The sequence below is a fragment of the Tursiops truncatus genome, chromosome 10, assembly GCF_011762595.2.
Source record: "Tursiops truncatus isolate mTurTru1 chromosome 10, mTurTru1.mat.Y, whole genome shotgun sequence".
NCBI classification, from domain to species: domain Eukaryota; kingdom Metazoa; phylum Chordata; class Mammalia; order Artiodactyla; family Delphinidae; genus Tursiops; species Tursiops truncatus.
Window position 1 is genome coordinate 20,042,266 of NC_047043.1, and position 24,989 is coordinate 20,067,254.

The 24,989-nt window shown below is 42.3% G+C and overlaps 2 protein-coding genes across 15 annotated transcripts in view; one reads left to right on the forward strand and one right to left on the reverse strand.

Moving 5' to 3' along the window:
• The window catches only part of LOC101335474 (cytidine monophosphate-N-acetylneuraminic acid hydroxylase), a 260,691-nt gene that overhangs the window by 82,677 nt on the left and 153,025 nt on the right, over positions 1-24,989 (reverse strand). For 2 of the 14 annotated variants that reach the window (XM_073810418.1, XM_073810423.1), the window contains exons 1-2: positions 16,642-16,879; positions 9,787-10,343 (exon numbers count right to left, since the gene is read on the reverse strand). The exons of 1 other annotated variant lie outside the window; for it this stretch is intronic. The gene's annotated coding sequence lies outside the window, so the exon portion shown is untranslated. Of the gene's footprint in view, positions 1-1,301; positions 1,561-9,786; positions 11,743-14,799; positions 15,008-16,641; positions 16,880-24,989 lie in introns of those variants that run through there. 11 more of the 14 variants (XR_012334364.1, XM_073810422.1, XM_073810425.1 and 8 more) reach the window with 11 other exon arrangements.
• The window catches only part of CARMIL1 (capping protein regulator and myosin 1 linker 1), a 434,292-nt gene that overhangs the window by 43,202 nt on the left and 366,101 nt on the right, over positions 1-24,989 (forward strand). The gene's annotated exons all lie outside the window — the stretch shown is intronic.

The window sequence follows — 24,989 nt, forward strand, 5'->3', positions numbered from 1 at the left end:
GAACGGTCTGCCTTTCTTTGGTCTACCCCTGCCCTCCTTGTATGGGACCAGTTTGTGAACCAATAGCCTCTCAACAGGACAGGAGAGGGGTCCTACTGAGAAAGGTGAGAAATCCCTGGTGATGGGGTGGCCAAAGGACTTTTAAGAACAGTATGTGCTCTCTGGAGGGCTGTGATATCACCACTTCCTTACGACTTCACCTTACACAAGGTGAATGTCATTTGGGAAATACAAGGGAGACAGATGTGCTCAGGCCAGGATGGGCTATAAGAAGGAGTGAGATCAGGAGATCATTGGTCAAAGAAAACTGGACCCAGAGGGGACCGTAAGTACAAAACCCCTCAGAATTAAAATGGAAAAACCCTAGGGGAGGCATTACATTTCTCATCACATATGATATTGGGAATTAGACATTTTAATTTAAATCTCAAAGGACAGGGTAGCCTTCAGGAAGATGTTGTGTAAATGAAACAGGAGCCATGAAAAGTGGCAACAAGAGAACAAAAAGTTAAGAAAATAAGACCAAGAGCGCCCAAGCAAAACAGAAGCAGTAGAGGCCTTAAGTAGCAGAATAACATGTCAAAAACCAAATCTAGGGCTTCCCTGGTGGCGCAGTTGTTGAGAGTCCGCCTGCCGATGCAGGGGACGTGGGTTCGTGCCCCGGTCCAGGAAGATCCCACATGCTGCGGAGCGGCTGGGCCCGCGAGCCATGGCCGCTGAGCCTGCGCGTCCGGAGCCTGTGCTCCGCAACGGGAGAGGCCACAACAGTGACAGGCCCGCGTCCCTTAAAAAAAAAAAAAAAAAAAAAAAACCAAATCTAGAATCTGTGACACAGAAAATCAATTTAAGGAATCTAAAACAACAGCAACAGAAAAAAGAGTGAAAGAAAGAGAACAAGGAAGTGAGAGAGAATAATTATGAAAAACAAAATAGCAGGAAGAAAAACATACGATAACTAATTTCTGTATAACAGGAATTCCAGAAGGAGAAAAGATAATAAATGAAGAAGGAATGATCAAGGAAATAACAGAACTTTTTCTGAGCTAAAGAAAAAGTTGATTTCATATTTAAAGGATCTAATGACTGTAGGGCAGAAATACTGAAAAAAAGGCATCCTATAGATCAGTCCCCGGTCCCCAACCTTTTTGGCACCAGGGACTGGTTTCGTGGAAGACAATTTTTCCAATGACCAGGGGCAGGGAGGATGATCTGGGGATGATTCAAGCACATTGCATTTATTCTGCACTTTATTTCTATTATTATTACATTGTAATATATAATGAAATAATTACAAAACTCACCATAATGCAGAATCAGTGGGAGCCCTGAGCTTGTTTTCCTGCAACTAGATGGTCCCATCTGGGGGTGATGGGAGACAGTGACACCCGAGGTGTGTTGCTTAGGTCCAGTCTACTCCGTAATCTCGTTTTGGTTGCTGTCACTGCAGAAAACCCTGCTTCACAAAGATGAGATGTTGGAAATGGAAGCAGGCTTTTCAGTGCTTCTGTGGCGATCTCAGGATATTCCACCCTGACTGTAATCCAGAACGTATGGAGATTTGAAGTTGTCTCAAACATACTTTTAAGGCCACCGTCATCTGTGATCTCAAGCAGTTGATCGTCTTCTGGCACAGACAAAGCCGATTCACCTGGCTTATTCACACATGGGTCTTTTGTGGTTGGGAAGTAATGCTCAAACTCTTCTGAAAGCTGAGATAGGCAGTCATGCACCAGCTGGGAGAAAGAAGGCCCTGGCTCAGTCTCTTTCAAAATCTCTGCTAATGTTTGAAACTTGTTAAAAATCCCAATGTTCACTCGTCACCCCCATAATCCCAGTTTGGCTTTGAATGCATCCACTTTATCTGCCGACTTGAACACAGTTGTCGTTCTCCCCTGAAGTGACAGATTGAGTTCGTTGAGCAGGTTGAATATGTCACACCAGTAAGCAAGTTTTGCGACCCATTCTGTGTCACTGAAATGTGCTGCCAGTGGTGACTGTTTTTCTGAAAGAAATCTCTGGAGTGGCTCTCAAAAACTCTGGCCAGTGATCTCCCTTAGAAAGCCATCTCGCTTCTGTGTATAAGAGAAGACATGTGTACTCTGCGTCCATCTCCTCACGGAGCTGCACGAACAGACGTGAGTTAAGGGCATGTACTTTAATGTGGTTGATAATTTTAATCACATCCTGCAAAACGTTGTTAAGTTCAGGTGACATTTTTCGTCTAGCCAGCGTTTCTCTATGGATGACACAGTGCATAGACTCACATTCAGAAGTGACCTCTTTGACCCGAGTAGTGAAACAAGAAAGCCGTCCAGTCATGGCAGCCGCTCTGTCCATGCATATACCGACAGAAAATGACCAGTTCAATTTTCCTGATATGTAATCATTCAAAAATTTGAATAGTTCTGCAGCTGTGGTGCTGGTTGGCAGCAAAAGTGCACATAACATATCCTCAAGCACATCCTCTTGAAAAATATATCACACAAAAACAAGCATTGTTGGACTTCCCTGGTGGAGCAGTGGTTAAGAATCGGCCTGCCAATGCAGGGGACACGGGTTCGAGCCCTGGACCAGGAAGATCCCACATGCCGTGGAGTAGCTAAGCCCGTGTGCCACAACTACTGAGCCTGTGCTCTAGAGCCCATGAGCCACAACTACTGAGCCCACGTGCCACAACTACTGAAGCCCACGCACCTAGAGCCCGTGCTCCACAACAAGAGAAGCCACCACCGTGAGAAGCCCACGCGCTGCAATGAAGAGTAGCCCCCACTCGCCACAACTAGAGAAAGCCCGCGTGCAGCAACGAAGACCCAAAGCAGCCAAGAATAAATAAAACAAAATAAATAAATTTATATATCAAAAAACAAGCACTGTTGCCTTGTTGTCAACATCGGTAGGCTCGTCAACCTGGATTGCGTACCACAGTGGCTTATTAATTCTCACTAACAATTGTGCCTCAGTATCCTCTGCTGTTTCATCAATTCATTTAGTTATGGTGCTAACCGATAGAGGAACACGTGCCACCTCCTGAACTGCAGCCTCTCCTAAAAGTTCATGACAAATGTCCTTAGCAGCAGGAAGGATCAACTCTTCACCAATAGTAAAGGGCTTCTTAGCTTTAGCAATGCAGTTACCCACTAAGTATGATGCTCTCAGTGCACACACATTTGATGAAGTGGTGGCCTTCAATAATTGCTTCTGTTCTTCGTGTTCATGTTTTTTCCTTTTGAAAAACTCCAAAGGCTTGCCTTTTAATGCAGGGTGCTTGGTCTCCGTGTGGCGAAGCAGTTTTGAAGGTTTCATGGCTTCATTGGATAGCTGGTTGCCACATATTATACAAAGCGGGATTGGAGAATGTGATCACCTGTTGCAATGAACCTGTAATTTAAGTAGGACTCTTGGTATTTTCTTTTAAATGCAGCTTTCTTTTTGTGGGCAGTCTTAGAGTTTTCTGCTGTCTCATCATTGGGTCTTTCCCCCTTTTCAAAGAAGCTCTCCAGCGACATTTGTGTTTTACTCATTTTGGCTAGGGTTAGCTTGTGGGCTTACCAAAACTGTGACTGAGACAAGTGCCCAGCGTGGGAAAGAGACGCGGACGGAAGTGGTAAATAAAATAATGGGTGGGCCATGCGCAGACTAAAATAAGTGTCGGATTCTGACTTACAGCCTGCCACCAGATGCAGCTGTACAACTGAAGTACGTCAACTCAGTTGCCATTATAACGCCTGCCACCAGATGCAGCTTAATTGTTACTTGCTACTCACTGATAGGGTTTTGATGTGAGTCTGCAAGCAATTGATTTATTATGGTCTCTGTGCAGTCAAACCTCTCTGCTAATGACAATCTGTATTTGCAGCCGCTCCCCAGCGCCGGCATCACTGCCTGAGCTCCACCTCAGGTCACCAGGCATTAGATTCTCATGAGGAGCACGCAACCTAGATCCCTCCCATGTGCAGTTCACAGTAGGGTTCGTGCTCCTGTGAGAATCTAATGCCGCTGCTGAACTGACAGGAGACGGAGCTCAGGCTGTAATGAGAGCAATGGGGAGCGGCTGTAAATACAGATGAAGCTCTGCTCACTCGCCCACCGCTCACCTCTTGCTGTGTGGCCCAGTTCCTAACAGGCCAGGGGCCAGGACCGGTCTGTGGCCTGGGGGTTGGGGACCCCTGCTATAGATAATCTGATGAAATTTACAAATGACAAAAAAAAAAACCTACAAGAAATCCTACAAGCTTCCAGACCATGCCCCTACCCTACCCTACTCCCTCCACCAAAAGATTCGCCTGACTCAAGCACCAGACAAGGGAAAAGAAACCTGCTGACATCCTCTCATTTGTAAACTGAATGCCAGAGAACCACATGGAAGGATATTTATGCAATTTTGAGGGAGAAGTCTACAGCCTATCTGTAATTCAAGCAATGCTATAAAATAAAGACCTTTTCAGACGTACGAGGACTCAGAATATACACTTTCCAACTGTGCCCTCAGAAAATCAGTTCCACAGTATCCTAATCGTTGCAGCCTCAAACTCCTCTGTAACGGAACGCTCCATCCCTTCCAAAGAAGCCCTCCCGCCTTCTCTAGTAGATTTGTAATGTCCCCACGCTCACCCACACAATACCCTTGGTCTCTAGGCCTCAAATCATTGTCCTAATAAAAACCTCCGATGATATCTTTTAGCAACTATCCTCTCTATTTTCCCCCCATCTACCAAGTTTCTTGCTTCCCTTCTTCCTCCTCTCAGTTCCCTAACTTTATCCCTCCCCCATGCCATCTGGCTTCTCCCACCAATTCACCGGGACAGATGCCATCAGTAGCCTCCACACTGTGAAGGGTGATGAGCATTTGTCAGACCTTCATTAGTACCTTGACCTCATTGTTACACTCAGTGCTGCTACCTACCTTTCTTGAAACTTTCCTACTCTCTAGAAATCTGAGAAGTAAATATATTCTCTCCTAGGTCTCCATAGCTCTGTTTCTGTTTTGTTCTACCACTGTTTGTTTTGTTTTTCTCCTTCTTTTCTGCCTGACCTTAAATGTCCCTGTTTCCCAGGCTCCCTTGCTTCACTGATCTTATTACAGAGACTGTCTGCCTCACTCATTTGTTTCCAGGGAGCAAAACCTCCTCAAGTGAAAAGAGGGATCTGCTGGGAGGATCCAGCAAATCTCAAAGAACTCTTCCTCTCGTGTCAGGATAGGGCAAAACACATATCCCCCTTCTCTTTGTGTTTCCATGGCCTATGGGAGAAAGGGAAAAGACCGATCTGGAAGACTAGACACTAGCATTTACAGGCTCAAGTTCAAGAGTGGGCAGGACCACTAAGGAATGGGCCCAGTGAAGGGGGGAGGCCTGGGGTTCTGTTTTAGGCTACTGGTTGGACTCAGAATCCCCTCTGCAAGCCCAGTCATATCTCCGCAGGCACATAGGAACATGCAAGTCCCCCAAGGGAAATCCAGGATGGAAGATTGAGGACCCCACGTAAACCTCTGTCCTCAGCCATGTTCTGTAATCTGGCTTTTATCAAAGAAGTCTGAACTGGGATTTATAGGGTACTGTTCTGAGTAATAAAATCATTCTTTCTGCCCATTTGCAAGTGGGTCTTTATGTGTATGCCCCATTTGCTAGAACTTAGGGAACTCTCTCCCTGAACAGTATTAGAGGAACTTGAATTCATTCTAAGACTGTGAGCATTGTAGATTATGAACTCTGAAAGACAAGCAGTATCTCCTTCTTATTGCCCATATCTGGCAAGAAGAGCCTAGGCCAGAAGCACACAGTAAATGTTAAATAAATATTGGTTCAACAGAGATCCTCAGCATATTCCCTTCTTAGAAGTATTAACTAGTTTCCCTCTGTAACCAAATCCATATGTCCTTTTCATCCTGCTTCCATTTTCCCTTCCTACAGATACTGAAAGGCCACTTCCATCTCCTTTTCTTATTCCTGGGAGAATCTGACATAAATATCAAACATTTTTGAAGGATTTTGAAATTTTAGGAGAACAAATAAATATGGGATAACATTTGCTGATCAATGTTAATGGCATCCTCTGCCAGTACAGAAGAAACATTCTAATGTAATTGTTTCACTTGAATTCGTTTAACTTCCCTATTTGTACAACATTAGGATAAACTGGATGGAGAAACATTAAAGGTCAGCTATTTGTTGCTGTGTTCATGGCCTGAGTGCACAGCTGCGTCCTAGCTGATGAAATTGGGACTCCAAAGGATCAAGCACTGTTTCTTTTCCCGTGGAGTGTTGTTGGATTGTTCATCTTCTTTTCTGGACCGAGGAGACAGCCAAGAGGGAGGGAGTTCGTTTTCTAGTTATTCTTGACCTATAGTTATAGGTTGCTCTTTATCTCCACTTGATTAATTTCAGCTGAGGCCTTCTCATCAGGTATAAACCCAAGTTAATTAGCCTCACAACTGGCCAGACAGCTCTGCCATTCCACAGCTCTTGGTCATTTTTTAAATCTATTCCAGAAGCCCACTCTCAAGTTGATCCCCAGTCCTCTAAGCATCAAGGCATTTAATCTATATCCTTAAGGGAAAACATCTGTGGTCTTCCTACCACAAATGACCCACAGTTCAGCTAAACACTTACAGGCCACCTTTGGGTGGTGAGCCTTAAACTGAGTGCTGGAGATATAAAATCAATAAAATCAAAGAAGGTACACTCCCTAGTTGTCAGGAGTTCTCAGGAGACAGACATCTAGTTGGAAAATGTCAGCAAAACGTGACAAATGACCAATTCCTCCACCTTGGTTCCAGAATTCATCCTCCAATCCATAGTCTCAGGAAACTTTGGCTTTGTCCCTTTCTCTCCTAATTCTTCCACTCTCCCCTCTACCTGCTACTTCATTTTAGCATTTATATATATGGAAGCCTCTCCTAGTTTGAAAACTGTAATTCTTAACTCACCAGTATCTCCCAGCAATGATTCTTCCTCTTCACTTTCATAGTCAAAGCAATGAAAAGTAGTAGTCACTCACTGTTTGTCTCTCTTCCTCCTTTCTCTTTCCTTTCCATTGACCCCTCAAGCCACCCTATATGATTTCTACCCCCTTCATTCCACCAGAAGTATTCTCCCTAAGGCAGCAATATCTTCCACATCATGAAATCTCAACAATATTTTTCAGTCATCCCGTTACTGGACAGCTCAGCTCCAGTTGGCAGCATTCTTCTTTTTGAGACACCCTCTCATTTTGGTCTTCACAGAACCATTCCTGTCCTCCCTTCCTCCCCCAACTTCTTCACAACACCAAACCCTGTCGCCTCCAAGTGAACAGAGTGCCCTGGTCCCAGCCCATATCATTCTCATCCAGCCTCAGCAGGAACATCCTAACTAAGTTCCGGCCTCTTCTCCTGCCAACCCGCCTCCAACCCACTTGCTACATTACAGCCAAATGAGCTTTGTAAATGTCAGATTTAATCCTGTCTCTTTTCTGCCTTAAACTCTCTATGATTTCCACCTTCCTTGAGGATAAAGTTCAAAATCCTTAGTATGGCTTATAACACGCATCCTGGTCAGACTTGTGTCTGCCTCTCCAGCCTTTTTTCCTACCATTCTCTTCTTCCCTCTCCCCACTATGGCCAGTGTGACCTTATCGGTTTTCAAATGTTCCGTGGACTTTTTCATTTCAACTGTTCCTTCTGCTTGAATGTCCTTCCTCCCCATCTTTGCCTGACTAGCTCCAACTCACTACTCAGATTTCCACTTAAATGCCACTTCATCTAGAAATTTCTTATAGCACAATTTCAGTTAAATGCCCATATAAGATCCTATAGCATTCAGAACTTTGCATTTCTCTTTCTTAATATCCAGCATGCCTATTATTACTTATTCAATGTCTGTCTTCATCCCTAGACATTAAGCTAAATGAAAGCAGGGGTCATGCTTGCCTTGTTCATTGCTGTATCCCCAACACCTAGCATGGTGCATATTTTTGAATGAATGAATGGATACACTGAATGCTGTTAAAAATAACAAAGAGGGACACCTAAGCCTGTCCTCAGAGGGAAAGGAGGGCCAAGCTGCTTCTAAACCTATACTACTATAATTTCTAGGGGAAATTCAATCAAAACCAATGCAAGAGTTTATAGAAAGAGCTGGATGTTTGTAAAGGGTGAGAATATTTATGGAAATCAGCTAAGGAGACAATGGGTTTTAAGAGAACCATTGTTATTCTGAAGTTTTATAATATAAAATACAACAGAATCTACCGTGTGACAATATCCAATACCTCTGGCCAGTAGTATGGTTCATATCCTGAGGACATATTTGTTATATTAGATAAACTCAGGGTGCATATCTTGAGCTAAGTAGATGTGTGGCGGCATAAACACAAACAAGAGTTTCTGGGATGAGACATTTGGCGTTAGCTCATTCCATAAGTCAACAAAGCCTGGACCTAGAATCAAGGCTTTATACAAAAATTTGATCTAGAGAAAAAGAAATCCACAAGAAATTGAAAAATCATAGATGTTTAGGGTTGAAAGGAACCTTACATTATCCAGTTGAACCCGCCTGCTCTTCTCCCTGCCACTGTTGGATGAGGTTAAATCACTTTCCTAAAGTTTTGTGCCCAGTTAGTGGCAAATTTGGTAATAGAAACCCAGTTTCTGTATCAATGAAACTGAATTCTTTCTGATCCTTGACTCTAATAAACTCTAATTTCATGGAATTTATAAGCTTTCTCCAAATTATGTCCTGAAAAAGGTTTTCTGGAAATCCTTGCCTTCCTCTAATCTGATCCTGGTTCACCAAACAGCATACCCTGCATAGAGAGACCCTTTAGGTGCTGCTAAATAACACCTTCCCCTCACCACCCACACTTCTGAAAGGCTCAGGAGGTGCTAATAGTAGTAACTGAAGGACTCTGAGGAACTCCTTGACATCATGCCATAAAGGAGAACTCAAGGAGTAAGTCCTCTATGGCGGCGTTGTACGACATTGTTCTCATCCGTCCTTTCCGAGTTCTGGGACGATCAGTCTCCTTGCTGTCATAGACTATTTGGAAAACTTTTCGTGTTTTAAAAACTTACTCAAGATGATCTAGCAACTCCACTCATAGGTATGTATCCAAAAGAATTTAAAGCAGGGGCTCAAACAGATACTTGTATACCAATGTTCTTAGCAGCCTTATCCACAACAGCCAGAAGGTGGAACTACCCAAGGGTCCATCCATAGACAAGTTGATAAACAGAATGTGATATATACACAATGGAATATTATTCAGACACTAAAAAAGGAACGAGATTCTGATACCTGCTACCACATGAATACAACTTGCAAACATCATGCTAAGTGAATGTCAGACACAAAAGGACACATATTGTACAATTTCATTTACATGCAATACTAACGCATCTAGAGTTAGAACAGAGTTACCAAGGGTAGGAGGGAGGGAGTTATTTCTTAATGGGTACATAGTTTCTGTTTGAGATGGTGAAAAAGGTATTGCTCAATGAATACATAGCTTCTGTTTGGGCTGATGAAAATGTTCTGGAATAGTAGTGATTGTTTCACAACTTTGTAAATGTACTTAATGCCACTGAGTGTACACTTAAAAATGGTTAAGATTGTGAATTTTATGTTTTATATATATTTGACTACAATGCAAAAAAAAGTACTCAACAGCTCTCGGTTCCAGCCAAGATGGAATCCTAAAATTCCATCCAAAGGAAGGTACAAAAAGAGAAACCAAGGAACAAGAAACAGAGGAAACAAACAAAACAAAAAATAAAATGCAAGATATAAGCTCTAACATATCAACAATTACCTTAGGGACTTCCCTGGCAATCCAGTGGTTGAGACTCCGTGCTTCCACTGAGGGGGGCACAGGTTAGATCCCTGGTTGGGGAACTGAGATCCCACATGCCATGCGGGCGGTGTGGCCAAAACAAACAACAAACAAAAAATTACCTTAAATATAAGTAGTCTAAATACAGTAATTACAAGACAGAAATTTGCAAAGAGAATGAAAAACCATGAACCAACAATATGCTGTCTGTAAGAAATTCATTTCAGATACGACACAGAAAGATAGAAAGTAAAAGGATAGGAAAAGATATACTATACGTTAAACAAAATGAGCAAGATTTGACTATATTAATGTTGATGGAATCAATAATCATTAATTGTGAGCCACACTTTAAATATTCAACTTGTGAGAAAAAAGTTAAAACTTAAGGCTAGGGCTTCCCTGGTGGCGCAGTGGTTGGGAGTCCACCTGCCGATGCAGGGGACACGGGTTCGTGCCCCGGTCTGGGAAGATCCCACATGCCGCGGAGCGGCTGGGCCTGTGAGCCATGGCCGCTGAGCCCGCGCGTCCGGAGCCTGTGCAAAAACTTAAGGTTAAATGGATTCATATTCCTGTTTTCCAAACAAGCCAACATCAGTAAAGCACATTACCTTATTCAGTTTCCCCCTTAATAAAGCACCAGTGTCCTCTTCCTGCGATGCATCAAAACTGAAACATGCTCGGATGAGGACAGACACACGTTCTCTTCCTCTGTTGTGCCACTTGGCTCCTGTGAAGTCGAATGCTGCCATACTGAGCTCTGCTAGCTACACACACCCTGTACGGACAGCAGCAGTTCAATCCAGGACTGACTAAATCGTCGTGTATGCTGGGCAATGGAGAGAGGCAGTGCCTTAAAAGAGAGTGATGATACAGACCTGCCCTCCTGTCTGCGAGAGGGAAGTTAAGGTGTGGGAAACAAATTATGCTTTTTAAATTACAGAATTGTAACCCCAAGAAGCAGAAGTTTGCAGCTAGTTCTTTGGGTTCCACTTCTCTTTCTGTTCAAGTTCAAGACCAGAGTTTCTTGAACTGACACATTGATCTGATGCACAGGGCCAGGAACCATCTAGCACATGAATAGAAGAGCAGTGTTTCTCAGGCCTGAGAACTTACTCCCCCTCCGCCTTTATGCTGTGAAGACTGGCTCTGGATGTTATCTTCTTTCCTTCTGAGGCCCGTTCCATTTCTAGTTTCCAAACTACGAACAACTGAATTTTTTATGTAAACATGGAGGCAGGATTTTTAGTTTAAAAGGGGTAGATGTTATATACAGGTAAATATAATTTCCAGGATCAGAAATTAAATGTAAAGTTGTGAGAGAAATAAAAAACACCTGATGCATACATTCTTCCAGCACTAAATTCAATGAAGAATATATGACATTGACTAATACTTAAAGAGTACCACCTGCAAGAAATACGGCTCTCCTGTTCAAATGGTCAGGTCTTGTGTCCAGATTTGACATCTAGAGGTCATCACCTACAATGCAGTAAAGGCATTTCTAGCCACTCATCTTCCTGGTGACCATCCTAAGTACTGAGAAGGCATTAAGAGGAATATACCAACTTTGTGTATAGTCAGATTTAGGATCAGCAGTTTTGAAGGTCATAATAAATATAAGGGAAATCATTTTTCTTAAGATATTTACTTCCGGGGAAGCTACAATAAATGAAAGATATATGATTAAATAATTACTGGAACTAGACTCTAGTTTAGGGAGATAAATGTGTGATCCCCCTATCATTCCAGCAGTTCCAATCTTATATTACATTTTTGTGGTGGGAAATATTTGACCAAGTATCTTCCAGTTTGGAAATTAAAAGAATGAGTTGCGGGCTTCCCTGGTGGCGCAGTGGTTGAGAGTCCACCTGCCGATACAGGGGACACGGGTTCGTGCCCCGGTCCGGGAAGATCCCACATGCCGCGGAGCGGCTGGGCCTGTGAGCCATGGCCGCTGAGCCTGCGCGTCCGGAGCCTGTGCTCCGCAACGGGAGAGGCCACAACAGTGAGGGACCCGCGTACAGCAAAAAAAAAAAAAAAAAAAGAATGAGTTGCTAGGAATTAGATTGTATTTCCAAAAATGGCAGCACCTTCCCACGAGGCTGTTCTTACAATGTGACTGACATTCCTCTCACTGAGATCTGTGTTCCCTCCACTTGTATCTGGGTGGGAGATCGTGACTGCTCCAAACAGTGGAGTATACGACAAACGTGATCCTTCGTGGCTTCTGAGGCTGTGTCTGAAATCATACGGCTTCCACCTGGCCCTCCCTCTTTGGAACCTGTCCTTGGATGCCACCATGTTATAAGGAAGCCTGGGCCACATGAAGGAACCATGCATAGGTGTCCAGCAACTCCAGGCATGTGAGGGAGTGAGATTTCTGATGACTCCATCCCCAGCCCCTCGAGTCTTCCAGCTGAGGCTCCAGACAGCACGTAGCAGACACAAGCTGTCCCTGCGGCAGTGCCCTGACTGAAAATGCCTGACCCACAGGCTCTGTGAGCATAATAAATGCTGGGGAAAAAAAGTACTCACGTGATACTTAAATTAAGTTTCTATTAGTATAAAAGGAAAACATGACAGGTCTTGTCAGGCTAGAGGGCCACAGAGACACAGCAGTAGCTCCACACAGTACAGTTATAGAGTCTGTTAGAAAAAACTTACACAGAAGAGATAGAGCACATGGAATCCCCCAACTCTCATTTCCCCATAGCCTGGGCCAGGCAGAGATAGTCTGTACCCACCATGGCCAACGTGCAGCCGAGAAGGGCCAGCCTCTGCCAGTAGTCTGGATTCACTAGAGAAAGGACATGATCTCACACCAAAGATGTTGCCACGTTACACATTTATGTTGTTGCAAAGGTATGTTGGCCTATGGAATACTTAGGTTCTCCAGGTCCTGGGAAATGAATAACAGGATTTTTAGGTCCAGCAAGAAGAGTAGGGAGAATGCATATTGAGGGCCTGGGTCTATAGTGAAGGTCAAAGTCTGCATATGGAAGGCCCTGGAACTATGCTGAAGTGCCTGTGTATACCCAGAATGCTTAGCATCCGCCAAAAGCCTTGCTGTCCCTTTACAGACTGGCTCCAGCCAGCTCAGCCTGGTAGAAGGAGATAGGTACTCAGGCCATCCAGATTCGTCTCCCAACAGATATAAAGAGAAGAAAGTGAAAACCTCCCCTAACCTTCTCCTCTGCCCTCCTCCCATCAATTAAAACAAGATTGAGTTATCTTTCACCCTTCAGTTTGACAGAATTTTAAAGATGAATATTATTCAGTGTTGGTGAGCACATTGGTGTATGTTCATAATGCTCATAGGAGTATAAATTGGTAACTTTAGGGGGAAATTTGACAGTATTTAGCAAATTTTAAATGTGAGTATCCTTTGATTCAGCAATTCTACTTCTAGTATAAGTTTGTTTGTTTTTTTTTTAAGAAGTACTTTAGCACTTGTACAAAAAGATGTCTGGGGCTTCCCTGGTGGCGCAGTGGTTGAGAGTCCACCTGCCAATGCAGGGGACACGGGTTCGTGCCCCGGTCTGGGAGGATCCCACATGCCATGGAGCGGCTGCGCCCGTGAGCCATGGCCACTGAGCCTGTGCATCCGGAGCCTGTGTTCCACAACAGGGAGAGGCCACAACAGTGAGAGGCCCGCATACCGCAAAAAAAAAAAAAAAAAAAGATGTCTGTTGCAACAAAATATTGAAAATACCAATAGAGGAATGAGCAAATAAATCACGGCACAACCTTGTGGATATAGCAGTTAGAAATGAAGTAGATTTATAGATACCAACATAAATAGGGCTCTACAACACATATTGTTCATTTATATTTTTTGATTTGGAGTGTGCCAAAAATTCTACTAATAATTACTTTGCTTTAAAATTAATATCCATTTTACTAATGCTACAAAATTGCTACACTATTGCTGGGAGTGATATATATTTGCTCACCAGCAGATGAAGTCTGGAACATATTGATTACATTTGAATTTCCAGAAACTCTTTCAATCTAGTACATGATAGTTACTCAAGAACTGTTTCATCAGTGAATGAAATGATCAGGCCAGCAGTGACAAGGTTCCTTCCAGATCCAGTTCTTTGATTCTACCTGGAGAAAAACTGTTCTTATTAATAAAATGGTCATGATAATACCTCCCTCAAAGAGCTGCCATGATGATAAACAAGATATGCAAAATTAGTTTCTAAGTTATAATTTGCTGTACAAATTCCAGGAGCTATTTTGTGGTTGGTCTTCACTGGATAAAAACGACTTCTCTGCCAAGTTCAGAGTCACTCTGGGAAGTTTCAGGGAGCCTTATTTCAATGTTTATGTAAGAAGGGGGGAGAAGCAGGAAAGGGCAGGAGGAAGGATCAAACATTAAAAACACTGCCATAGGGCTTTCCTGGTGGCGCAGTGGTTGAGAGTCCACCTGCCGATGCAGGGAACACGAGTTCGTGCCCCAGTCCGGGAAGATCCCACATGCCGCGGAGCGGCTGGACCCGTGAGCCATGGCCGCTGAGCCTGCGCATCTGGAGCCTGTGCTCCACAACGGGAGAGGCCACACAGTGAGAGGCCCGCACGCGTACCGCAAAAACAAACAAACAAACAAAAAAACACTGCCATAGTTGAAGATGAAGAGGAGGCTGATGACAAGTGCCGCATTTGAAGGCTAGCGTGTTAAAAAAAAAAGTGACAGTAATAGTCAGGAAAGGCTTTATACTTGCATAAAGCTTTAAGCATGCACTACATTTAATCCTCACAACCAGGAAACTCCTGAAGTTGGGAGGGGCCCCCAGAGACATTACATGTTAGTTCCCTCACCTGATTGTCATTCCTTAATCATGCTTGAAGGGAAACTAGATTGCAGGCTTTTCAAAATTATTGGAGCAGAGGGAGTCTACAAACTTGGTTCTGAGTATCCTAGGACTGCCATAACCAAGGATGACAAACTGGGTGGCTTAGAATAACAGAAATGTATCCTCTCACAGTTCTAGAGGCCAGAAGTCCGAAATCAAGGTGTCAGCAGGGTTGGTTCCTTCTGGGGGTTGTAAGGTGTCTTTACGTCCATGCCTCTCTTTTAGTTTCGGTGCTGGCAATCCTTGACAGTCCCTGGCTCATAGATCGTCACGTCAGTCTCTGCCTCCATCTTTAAATCACCTTCTTGTCTCTGTTTCTCCTCTTTCTGTCTGTTTATCTGTTCTTATAAAGACACTTGCATTTAGGGTCAGGTCTAACCAGATAATCCAGGATGATCTCATCTTAAAATTCTTAACTTAATTGTATCCACAAAAACCCTTTTCCCAAATAAAGTCATATTCAGAGGTTCTGACTAGACACATTTTTGGAGGCTGGGGGAACCAATCAACTCACTACCATGTGTTTGTGTGGTTTTACTTTTGAAAGAAGCCTACTAGAAAAGAAATATAATCTAAAGGGAAGTAAAAGCTAAAAATTAAAAAAAGTCGAGTTTCCCAGGCAGTTGCTAATGGACAGATGTAAATGGTTTGTGGTATCCTCTTCCAAACTTTGTGGTGTCCTCTTTTTAAACTGGCCCATGCTAAAAATGTTACTAAAACAGTTATCACATACTAAGGCCTTTCACCCTTCCAACTTCTCTTTATGGAATTCAGTTAAAGAAAACCAATTTTCTCATTTATAGCGTACTGAGATATAAAATTACTTGACAGGGGGAAAAGCATAAGTCAGCCACCTAATAGAGTTTGATGTACCATCTACCGAATTTAGATTCTGTTTTCAGTAAGGTGGTGAGCTAAATACTTGAATGCATCCTCCTGAAAACAACAAAAAACAGACAAAAATCTTAAAAGAGTCAATAAGCTGTCACAGAAGAAGTTAGGACTTCTCAAATCAAGGATTAAGTGAAGACACAGAAATCTGTAGGGATATTGAGGGAGCACTATAGCCAGCTATTTACCAAACAAGGGGGGAAAGGGAAACGAAGACTGAGTTTTGAAGTCATAGCCTCAAAAGGACTCCAGAGACACCGCCCAGAGCCTGCCCAACCTGAGGAATCTAACAGATCTTCTCATCAAAAGTCGGCATCTGGGTGGGTTAAACCATCAGTTTAGAAGGAACAAAAACAAAAAAACAAAAAACAGAACTTGGCCTTCATGAATGGTTTCAGCCTGGATTCACACTACCTGGGAGAAATGGAGAAAGATTTGATTTTCAGTGAGCCTAGACTATTAGTTCCCATAAACCTGGAAGAAGCAAATGAAGACCCCCTCTGGAGGACTCCACCTCTAATCCAAATGAAGACGATTTCTGCAGGTAAAATTCTAAAGCATCGAGGATCTTGTAGTACAAAATAACTAAACAGCCAAAGCACCACAAGCCAAAACAACAGCATAAAAAGTCCATAAAATTATCATCAATTCAATTCTATGAACTGCGGCCTGAAATATGTCTGTTTCCGTACTTATACATATATCACGTATGCATAAAAGAGGTATAAGGCAAATTCTAACCAAGAGAACACTGACAGACCCACACTGACAATAGAGAAAGAATATTTCAAGCAATAAACGTTGCCAGAGATAGGCATTTCATAAAGATAAAAGGTTCAGTTCACCAGAAACCTTAATAATTTTAAATTTGCATGGACTCATAACAGCCTCAAGATATATTAACAAACTATAAGGAGTAAAAAGCAAGTTCAAAATCATAGTAGATTTGTAAATGCTTCCTCAGTAACTGATAGCATAAGCCGATTAAAAATGTATTTTAGCAATTAGGAGTGCGCAAGCGCAGCAGGAAGTGCGTGGCGTGGAGGGCGCGGCTCGCCAGCAGCGAGTGAGGCCTTCTCACCTGTGGGAACTAAGGAAGGGTAGTCAGGAGGCGAGTGGCCTGATCGGATGCACCCCCGGAGAAGCAGGCACTGCAGGAGTATGGCTGCACACGGAGGGGCGGGAGGGAGAGGCACCAGTCAAGGGAATATTAAATAGGCTCCACCAGAGGTGCCTGGCTGGGAACCGCGTGGGGTCGGGAGGTACCTGCTGGGCGCAGCCCAAGCGTCAGGACAGGGAGCTAGGGAACGGTTCCTCCCCGTCCCGTTACATCGGAAAAGGCTCCTCCCCGCCGCGTCACAGACTATTGATGGCTCAAGGACATCTGGGAACCCGCCCAGCACCCTCCGCCGAGGCGAAACCTCCCCAGTGCCTCCTGCGCGCAGGGCGGGCGCTCGGCTCCATGAGCCCCGCACCGAGGCTCCCTGCCCCCCACTCTCCCTCCACCAGGACTCTCGTGGCAGATCCCGCGTGGTGTTTGTTTTCCCTCAAGAGAAAGCACTAACTTAGCTCAGGGAGTGACTTCAAGAAGAATTTTATCCTAATGATGGTATCTGTGCAGTTTCCAGACTCACTAGAGCCATCATCAGAAAAGTGTTAGCCCCCCAAAGGCACAAATACATGTTGGGATACCTCAGGGGGAAAAAATTAGTAAGGATGAAGAGGGTTTGAATAACACAATTAATAAACTTGACATAATAAACTTGACACACACATGGCGGATGAGCACATGAAAAAGTGTTCAGCATCATTAGTTATTAGAGAAGTGTCAATTAAAACCAAAAATGAATAGGAAACAAAAGTATCAAGAATGACTCATGTATTTCCACTTCTGGCCAAGATGGAGTAATAGGGACCAGATTTCCCCTCTTGTTTGAAACAACCAAATATATATTTATTTATTCTCTGTATCATATGTAACATATATACTGCCTCAATATCATAACGTTGTATGATACATCAAATAGTATATATATAATATCATATGCAATGCCTTTGTTCATATATAATGCCTCTATATGATATATAACATATATGATATGCTATATATTTATAAATATATAATTTTATATATTGCCTCTATATGATATATATAACATATATCATATATAACAAACCACTCAACAACTACAGAATATACATAATTTTCCTGCACATATGTAACAGTTATCCAGTTACCATAGCTGATCATACACAGGTTGAATCTCAACTAATTTCAAAGAGATAATATCGTATAGAGATAAAATATTGCATACATTATAATGCAACTAAACTCAGAATCAAAACCAAAACAATAACTAATAAAATTTACTGTTGGAAATTAAGAAACAGATATTTATGTGATATATTGGCCATAAATAAATCATAATAGATGAGAAAATATTTAGAACTAGGTACTAATGAAAATATACATAACAAACCTGGGGGATTCACTGAAGCAATATTTAGAGGTAAATGCTGACACTAGAAAAGAAACTGTGAAATTTAATGAGCTAAATATTAATTCCAAGAAGTTAGAAAAAGAACTGCAAACTAAACAGAGAAAAAAAGAAAGAACATACAGAGCAGTATTTAATAAAATAGAAAATTAACATACAATGGAGATAACCTATTCAAAATAAACTATTCAAGCTGGGATGAAGTGAGAGAGTAACATTGACATATATACACTACCATATGTAAAATGGATGGCTAGTGGGAAGCTGCTGCATAGCACAGGGAGATCAGCTCGATGCTTTGTGACGAACTAGAGGGGTGGGATAGGGAGGATGGGAGGGAGGCTCCAGAGGGAAGGGATATGGGGATATATGTATACTTATAGCTGATTCACTTTGTTGTACAACAGAAACTAACACAACATTGTAAAGCATTATACTCCAATAAAGATAGATATATATATAAAAAATAATCTATTCAAAAATTAGTTCTTTGAAAAGGTCGAAACAAAAATGAAAAATATCTAGCAATATTATTGGTCAAGAAAAAAAAAGGAAGAAGACATAAATCACCATTATAGGGAAGAAAGAAGAGGATATACTATAGATGCTGTAGACATTCAAAAGATAGCATAATATAAAAATCTTTGTAGCAATAAATATAAATATATAGATGCAATGGATAAAATCCCAGAACAATATTAAATCCAGTATTCCATTAAAACTTAATTATATAATATACAAATTAAAACCCTGCATAAGTAGTAACACTAAAATATCAAGGGTAGGAAGACTCAGTTGTTAAAATATCAATTCTCCAAACTGATGTCGATGCAATAGATTCAATGCATTTCTAATCATAATCTAAGGTTTTTTTTGTAGAAATTTATAAGTTTATTCTAAGATGTATATGGAAATACAAAGAACCTAAATAGCCAAAACAATCTTGAAAAAGAAGAATAAAGTTGGAGGACTTATACTATCTGACTTCAAAACTTATTGTTAGGTTCCAGAATCAAGACTGTGGTACTAGTAAAGGATTGAAAAATTAGGTTGATGGAACACAATACAAACCGTTTGTTACTTTTTAACGAATGGTACTGGAACAGCTGAGTGCTCCTATGGAGGAAAAAAATTAACCTTTATCCCTACCTCACACCATACACAAAAATTAATGTGAGATTAAAACATAGACCTAAACTTAAGCACTAAACTATGAAGCTTTTAGAAGAAAGCACAGAAAATAACTTCAGGACTTGGAGGCACACAAAGGTTTCTTAGAAATGGTACAGGAAGCATAACCATATAAAAAAAAGAAATTAACAAATTAGACTTCATCAAAAATTTTTAAACTTCTGCATAACAAAAGACATAGGCAAGCTACAGACTGGGAAAAAATGTTTGTAAAACACATATCTGCTGAAAAACTCATGTCCATGATATACAACTCAAGAATCCCTACAACTCAAGAATAAAAAGATAAGGAACACAATTTTTAAAAAAAAAGGAGGCAAAAGATTTGAACAGACATTTCAACAAAAAAGATAAACCAAGGGCCAATAAGCACATGAAACAGTGCCCAACATCACAAGTCATCAGAGAAATGTAAATTAAAACCAAAAATAGTAGGAAAAAAAGCATCAAGAATGACTCATACATTTCCACTTCTGGAAGATGAAGTAAATAAGAACCATATTTACCCTCTTGTATGAAACAACCAAAAAAAAAAAAAAAGATGAAATATATGAAGGAACAATTCTCAAAACAAATCAAATAACAAAGAATAGTGACCTTCAAGAAACAAACAGATAAGGTAAGCCAAATGATTGCCCCAGCTTATTGTCCAGAGAATTTTCAGGTCACAGAGAAGGAAAGGGTCACCTTTCCAAAAATCTCCCTGAGTTAAGGAAACACCTGAGGGTCTGGAGAGTTTGGGGCAGTTAGGGTTTGTGGGGCAGAACACGAAAAACAAGAGCTCTGCACCAACAGAGAACTCTGAGGTCTGCAGAGGGCCCCTCAGATATTTAGCTGAGTACCCATGGGCCTGTGTGTGTGGGTGGGTGTGTGTGTGTGTGTGTGTGTGTGTGTGTGTGTGGGTGTGAGAGAGAGAGAGAGAGAGAGAGAGAAAGGGCTAAGGCCAGGGAAAGAACCACTGAAATGATTTAAGGAAACAATAACAGAGCCCTGGGTATGGTGTGAACCTGTGAATCTGAGAAGTCATTGTTTGTGTGTTTGTTTGGCCGCACCACTCGGCATGCAGGATCTTAGTTCCCCGACCAGGGATCGAAACTGCGCCCGCTGCAGTGGAAGTGCGGAGTCTTGAAGGCCTCATACAGGACAATCTCTGTATCCCAAACCTTAGCACTTAGAAGATATCCAAAAATGTACGTGGGATTGAACTGCTAACTCTCAGCAATGCATTTCAACAGGTCACAGTCAACTTTGTACCAAGCACTTGGAGCTGTTAATGTCTCCTGACCCCCTCCCCCCCAGCCCACCCTACTCCATAGATAAAGTGTTACTTAGGAAAAGTTTCTTTTAAGTGTGAACTTCTCTGTACTCGTCAAATGCTCACCACCATTACCACCACTACCCTCCCTCCCCGCCCCATCAACTTTCCCCACCCCCATCCCAGCCAGCTTCCGGGGTTCTCCTCCTAGCCTGCAATACCCAAGCCTTGAGACTTTTCCTTACTGCTACTTCCCATCAGTTCTGCTATCTGTCCTAATGTGTGATATACTATGAACAAGGTGTTTTTGCCCCTGGCACTCTCCACCTTCCCTTTCCAACAACCTCCCTCTCTTGATATAATGTATTCTGTCTAGTAACTGAAGTTTCCTCAGAGACACAACATCTTAACCCAAGAAGAGCTGCAGTGGTAGAAATTGCTAGTTCTCTGGCAGACACAGAGAGGAAGTTTGGAGCAAGAAAGTCCTGACCATGCCACTTAAATCTCTCATCTTCTTCCTCTACATAGGGCCTACCACTGAGAAGACTCTAAATTGAATACTCAGCATCTCAGAGAGTATTTCACAGAGGGGGAAATGCCCTATGTGTTTGGGGAAGGAAAGATAGGAAGGCGATGAGAATACAGAAATTTCATTCAGCAAATCCTAATTGATTCTCTCCTACATACCAGGCACTGCTCTAGGTTTTGGGGATGAAGCAATGAACAAATGCTTTTGTTCCCTTTACACTAGTGGTCCTCAAAATTTCCCCACCATAGAGATATTTTACCTTGGAACATTTGAGCTTGTATTTTCAAAAAGTTCCCCAGGTTATTTTGGTTTTCAGCCAGTTTGGGGAACCACTATCAAAACAGCAAGTTGAGATGGTCCTTATCAATTAAAAAAGCAGCTCGCAACACCCCCTGCTGTTGATTTTTAGAAAACAGTTTTGTTAAATTATCTAGGTGCTACTCTTTCTTCACATGTTATACTGGCATCCAGGGCCTGTCTGAGGCAAATGTGAAGTGGGTGACTTTGGCCTTTAATGTCCTTCCAGTTTTCCCCCAAACACCCAGGAGTCTCCTGATCTGTATATGCCCATGGCCTGTGTGATCAGGTGCCACCTGCACCCCTGAGAAAGTACTGCAAGTTCCCAGTGTTTATCAACCCCCTCATCACCTGCCCATCAATTGTATTTGAGAATCTAACGTGCACCGAGGCCTTTTGATAAGCCAGGTGTGTTCTTACTGATTTACACATATTTTCCCATGTAATCCTAAAAGCACTCTATGTAGTGGGTACGATTATCTTTATAGATGAGAAAAGTGAGACACAGAGAGAGCACACAACATGGCCACTGGTATAAGAGAAAGGTCATTTTTTCCATCTTAACATGACTTTCCATCTCTCTGCTGTGCCTCCACCGTAATGGTTAAGATCCCAAGGTTTGGAATTGGGAGAGAGAGGGGAGGGATGGGAAGGGACAGGAGGGGAGCTGGGGAGGGGAGAGGAGGTTCTCATCTGCGGTTTCCACTTTACTTGCTAAATGACCTTCACTTCTTTAAGCCTCAGCTTCCACATCTGCAGCAGTGAAATACTCTACCATGCCTACTCCACAGAGGTTGTGGAGTTAGTGAGCTTATGGATTCAAAGCTTCTATGATTGTATTTGCCACACAGTAACCTTTTAATATGTGATAATCAGTAGCAGTCCCATAACTATCTACATACCCTGCTTTTTCTTCACAGTTAGCATCAGTATTAGTCATCATATTATATATTTGTATATGATTATCTCTCTGTCCCACTAGTTCATAAGCTCCATATGAGAAGGAATTTTGCTTTGTTCACCTCTATCCACAGGACTGACAATAACACGTGACTCCTAGTAGGCACACCACAAATATTTATTGAAAGAATGGTTGTCATGGCCCTCATTATCTCTATCACACCTTGCTGCACACACAGTAGCTGCCCTTTAAATGCCTGCTATGTGGTTTGTGGCAAATAGAAACAAAAGCATTTACCATCATACTATATTGCCTCCCACCATGGGTAAATTGAATGAATAAATGACCTCCTGGCTGAGATAACATACTTGAAGACACAGATCCCCAAAACAAAGAGAGACCCTAATAAAAAGTTATCACAAATTATATTGTGTGCTATCTACCTTGGCTTCTATGAACAAAAATGGAATGTCATGGGCACTCGAGAAAGAGTGAGCTACATCAGCACATTTTTTGTCTTACTTTCTTATACGGTGTCCCCAATCCCTGTTGTGTCTGGCCATTTGGCTAAATGAATAGACAGCCTCTGAGTAGGTGGGGAGTCTCTGGCTCTAGTCCTTGGCGTGATTTCCCTTGGCTCTACACTCATTTTCCAAAATCAGTTTATGCTTCATCAATAAGATCTATTTGATTTTATGTATGACTCAGAACTAAATAATCACAAGACTTAAATAATACATCAGAATTTTACATGTCAAAACATGTGATACTCTTTCATTTTCAGTGACACTCGTTGTAAAAATGCTTTCATTATTTTAAGGAATTGGATATTTGTGATCATCTGAGCTAAGTTGTTAGACACAATGGGGAAAAAAATCTTTTCTTAAAGCTTTATGTAACAGCCACCAATGACAGTTCGGTATTTATCTTTCCAAACATTATGAAAAACAGACTTGCCTTGATCTGCTCTCTTCCCTTGTCAGATTTGACACTAAACGGCCACTTAAAAATTATAACCACTCTTTTTAAAAATTTTCTACTCCAGGACTTCCCTGGTGGTGCAGTGGTTGGGAATCCGCCTGCCAATGCAGGGGACACGGGCTCGAGCCCTGGTCCGGGAAGATCCCACATGCCGCGGAGCAACTAAGCCCGTGCGCCACCACTACTGAAGCCCGCATGCCCTAGAGCCCGTGCTCCACAACAAGAGAAGCCACTGCAATGAGAAGCCTGTGCACCGCAACGAAGAGTGGACCCCGCTCGCCGCAACTAGAGAAGGCCCGTGCACAGCAATGAAGACCCAATGCAACCATAAATAAATTAATTAATTAATTAATTAAAAAAAAAAATTTTCTACTCCAGGCAATCTAAAACACACACAAAGTAGACAGAATAATATGACCTCTCACATACCCATTACCCAGTCCAACAACCAGCAACCCACAGCCAACCCATGGTCCAATCCAAACTCCCATCCACTTCCCTCTATCCAGTATTTTTTTTAAAACAAATCCCTTATATCCATATGTGTTTGCATATGAATCTCTAAAAGAAATAACACTTTTAAAACAAAACTATATGCTGGGGCTTCCCTTGTGGCACAGTGGTTAAGAATCCGCGTGCCAGTGCAGGGGACACGGGTTTGATCCCTGGTCCAGAAGATCCCACATGCCGCGGAGCAGCTAAGCCCGTGCGCCACAACTACTGAGCCTGCACTCTAGAGCCCGCATGCCTCAACTACTGAAGCCCACGCGCCTAGAGCCTGTGCTCCACAACAAGAGAAGCCACGGCAATGAGAAGCCTGCGCACCACAACAAAGAGAAGCCCCCGCTCACTGCAACTAGAGAAAGCCCGCGCACAGCAACAAGGACCCAACACAGCCAAAAATAAAATAAATAACTGAATAAATTTATTTTTAAAAAAACTATATGCCAACATAACATCTAAAATATTCCTCAATATTATTAAATATTGAGTGTTCAAATTTCCAATTGTCTCATAACTGTCATTAAAAGGAGTTTTTTAGCATTAAAAAAAATTCAGGATCTAAACAAGCTTTCCATATCATGATTGGCTGATATATCTTTTAAGTCTTTTTTCATTAGTAGACTCCCTTCCATCTCTTTTCCCCTTACAAATTTATTTGTAGAATAAACCAAGTTTTTTGGCCCTCAGAATTTTACACCATATGGACCTTGCAGATTACATCCCTGTGGTATAATTTAACACGTCCCTCTGCTTTCTTACATATTTCCTTTAGTTGACTCTAGAGGCTTGATTAGATTCAAGTTCAATTTGTTTCATGAGTGTTGCATAGGTAAGGCTTTGTTTCTTCTATCAGGATGCCCATGATGTCATTGTTTATTCAGGAACTTAATATACTAATGTGCATGATGAATAATCAAGAAAGAAACGATACTGTGTTCCACATTCCCCAAACTTATTTAAGATTAAAATAATTCTTGGGCTTCCCTGGTGGCGCAGTGGTTGAGAGTCCGCCTGCCAATGCAGGGCACACGGGTTCATGCCCCGGTCCGGGAGGATCCCACATGCCGCGGAGCGGCTGGGCCTGTGAGCCATGGCCGCTGAGCCTGCGCGTCCGGAGCCTGTGCTCCGCAACGGGAGGGGCCACAACAGTGAGAGGCCCGCGTATCGCAAAAAAAAAAAAAACCAAACACTTTGAATGTAAATTGATACAGCCACTATGGAGAACAGTATGGAGGTTCCTTAAAAAACTAAAAATAGAACTACCATACGACTC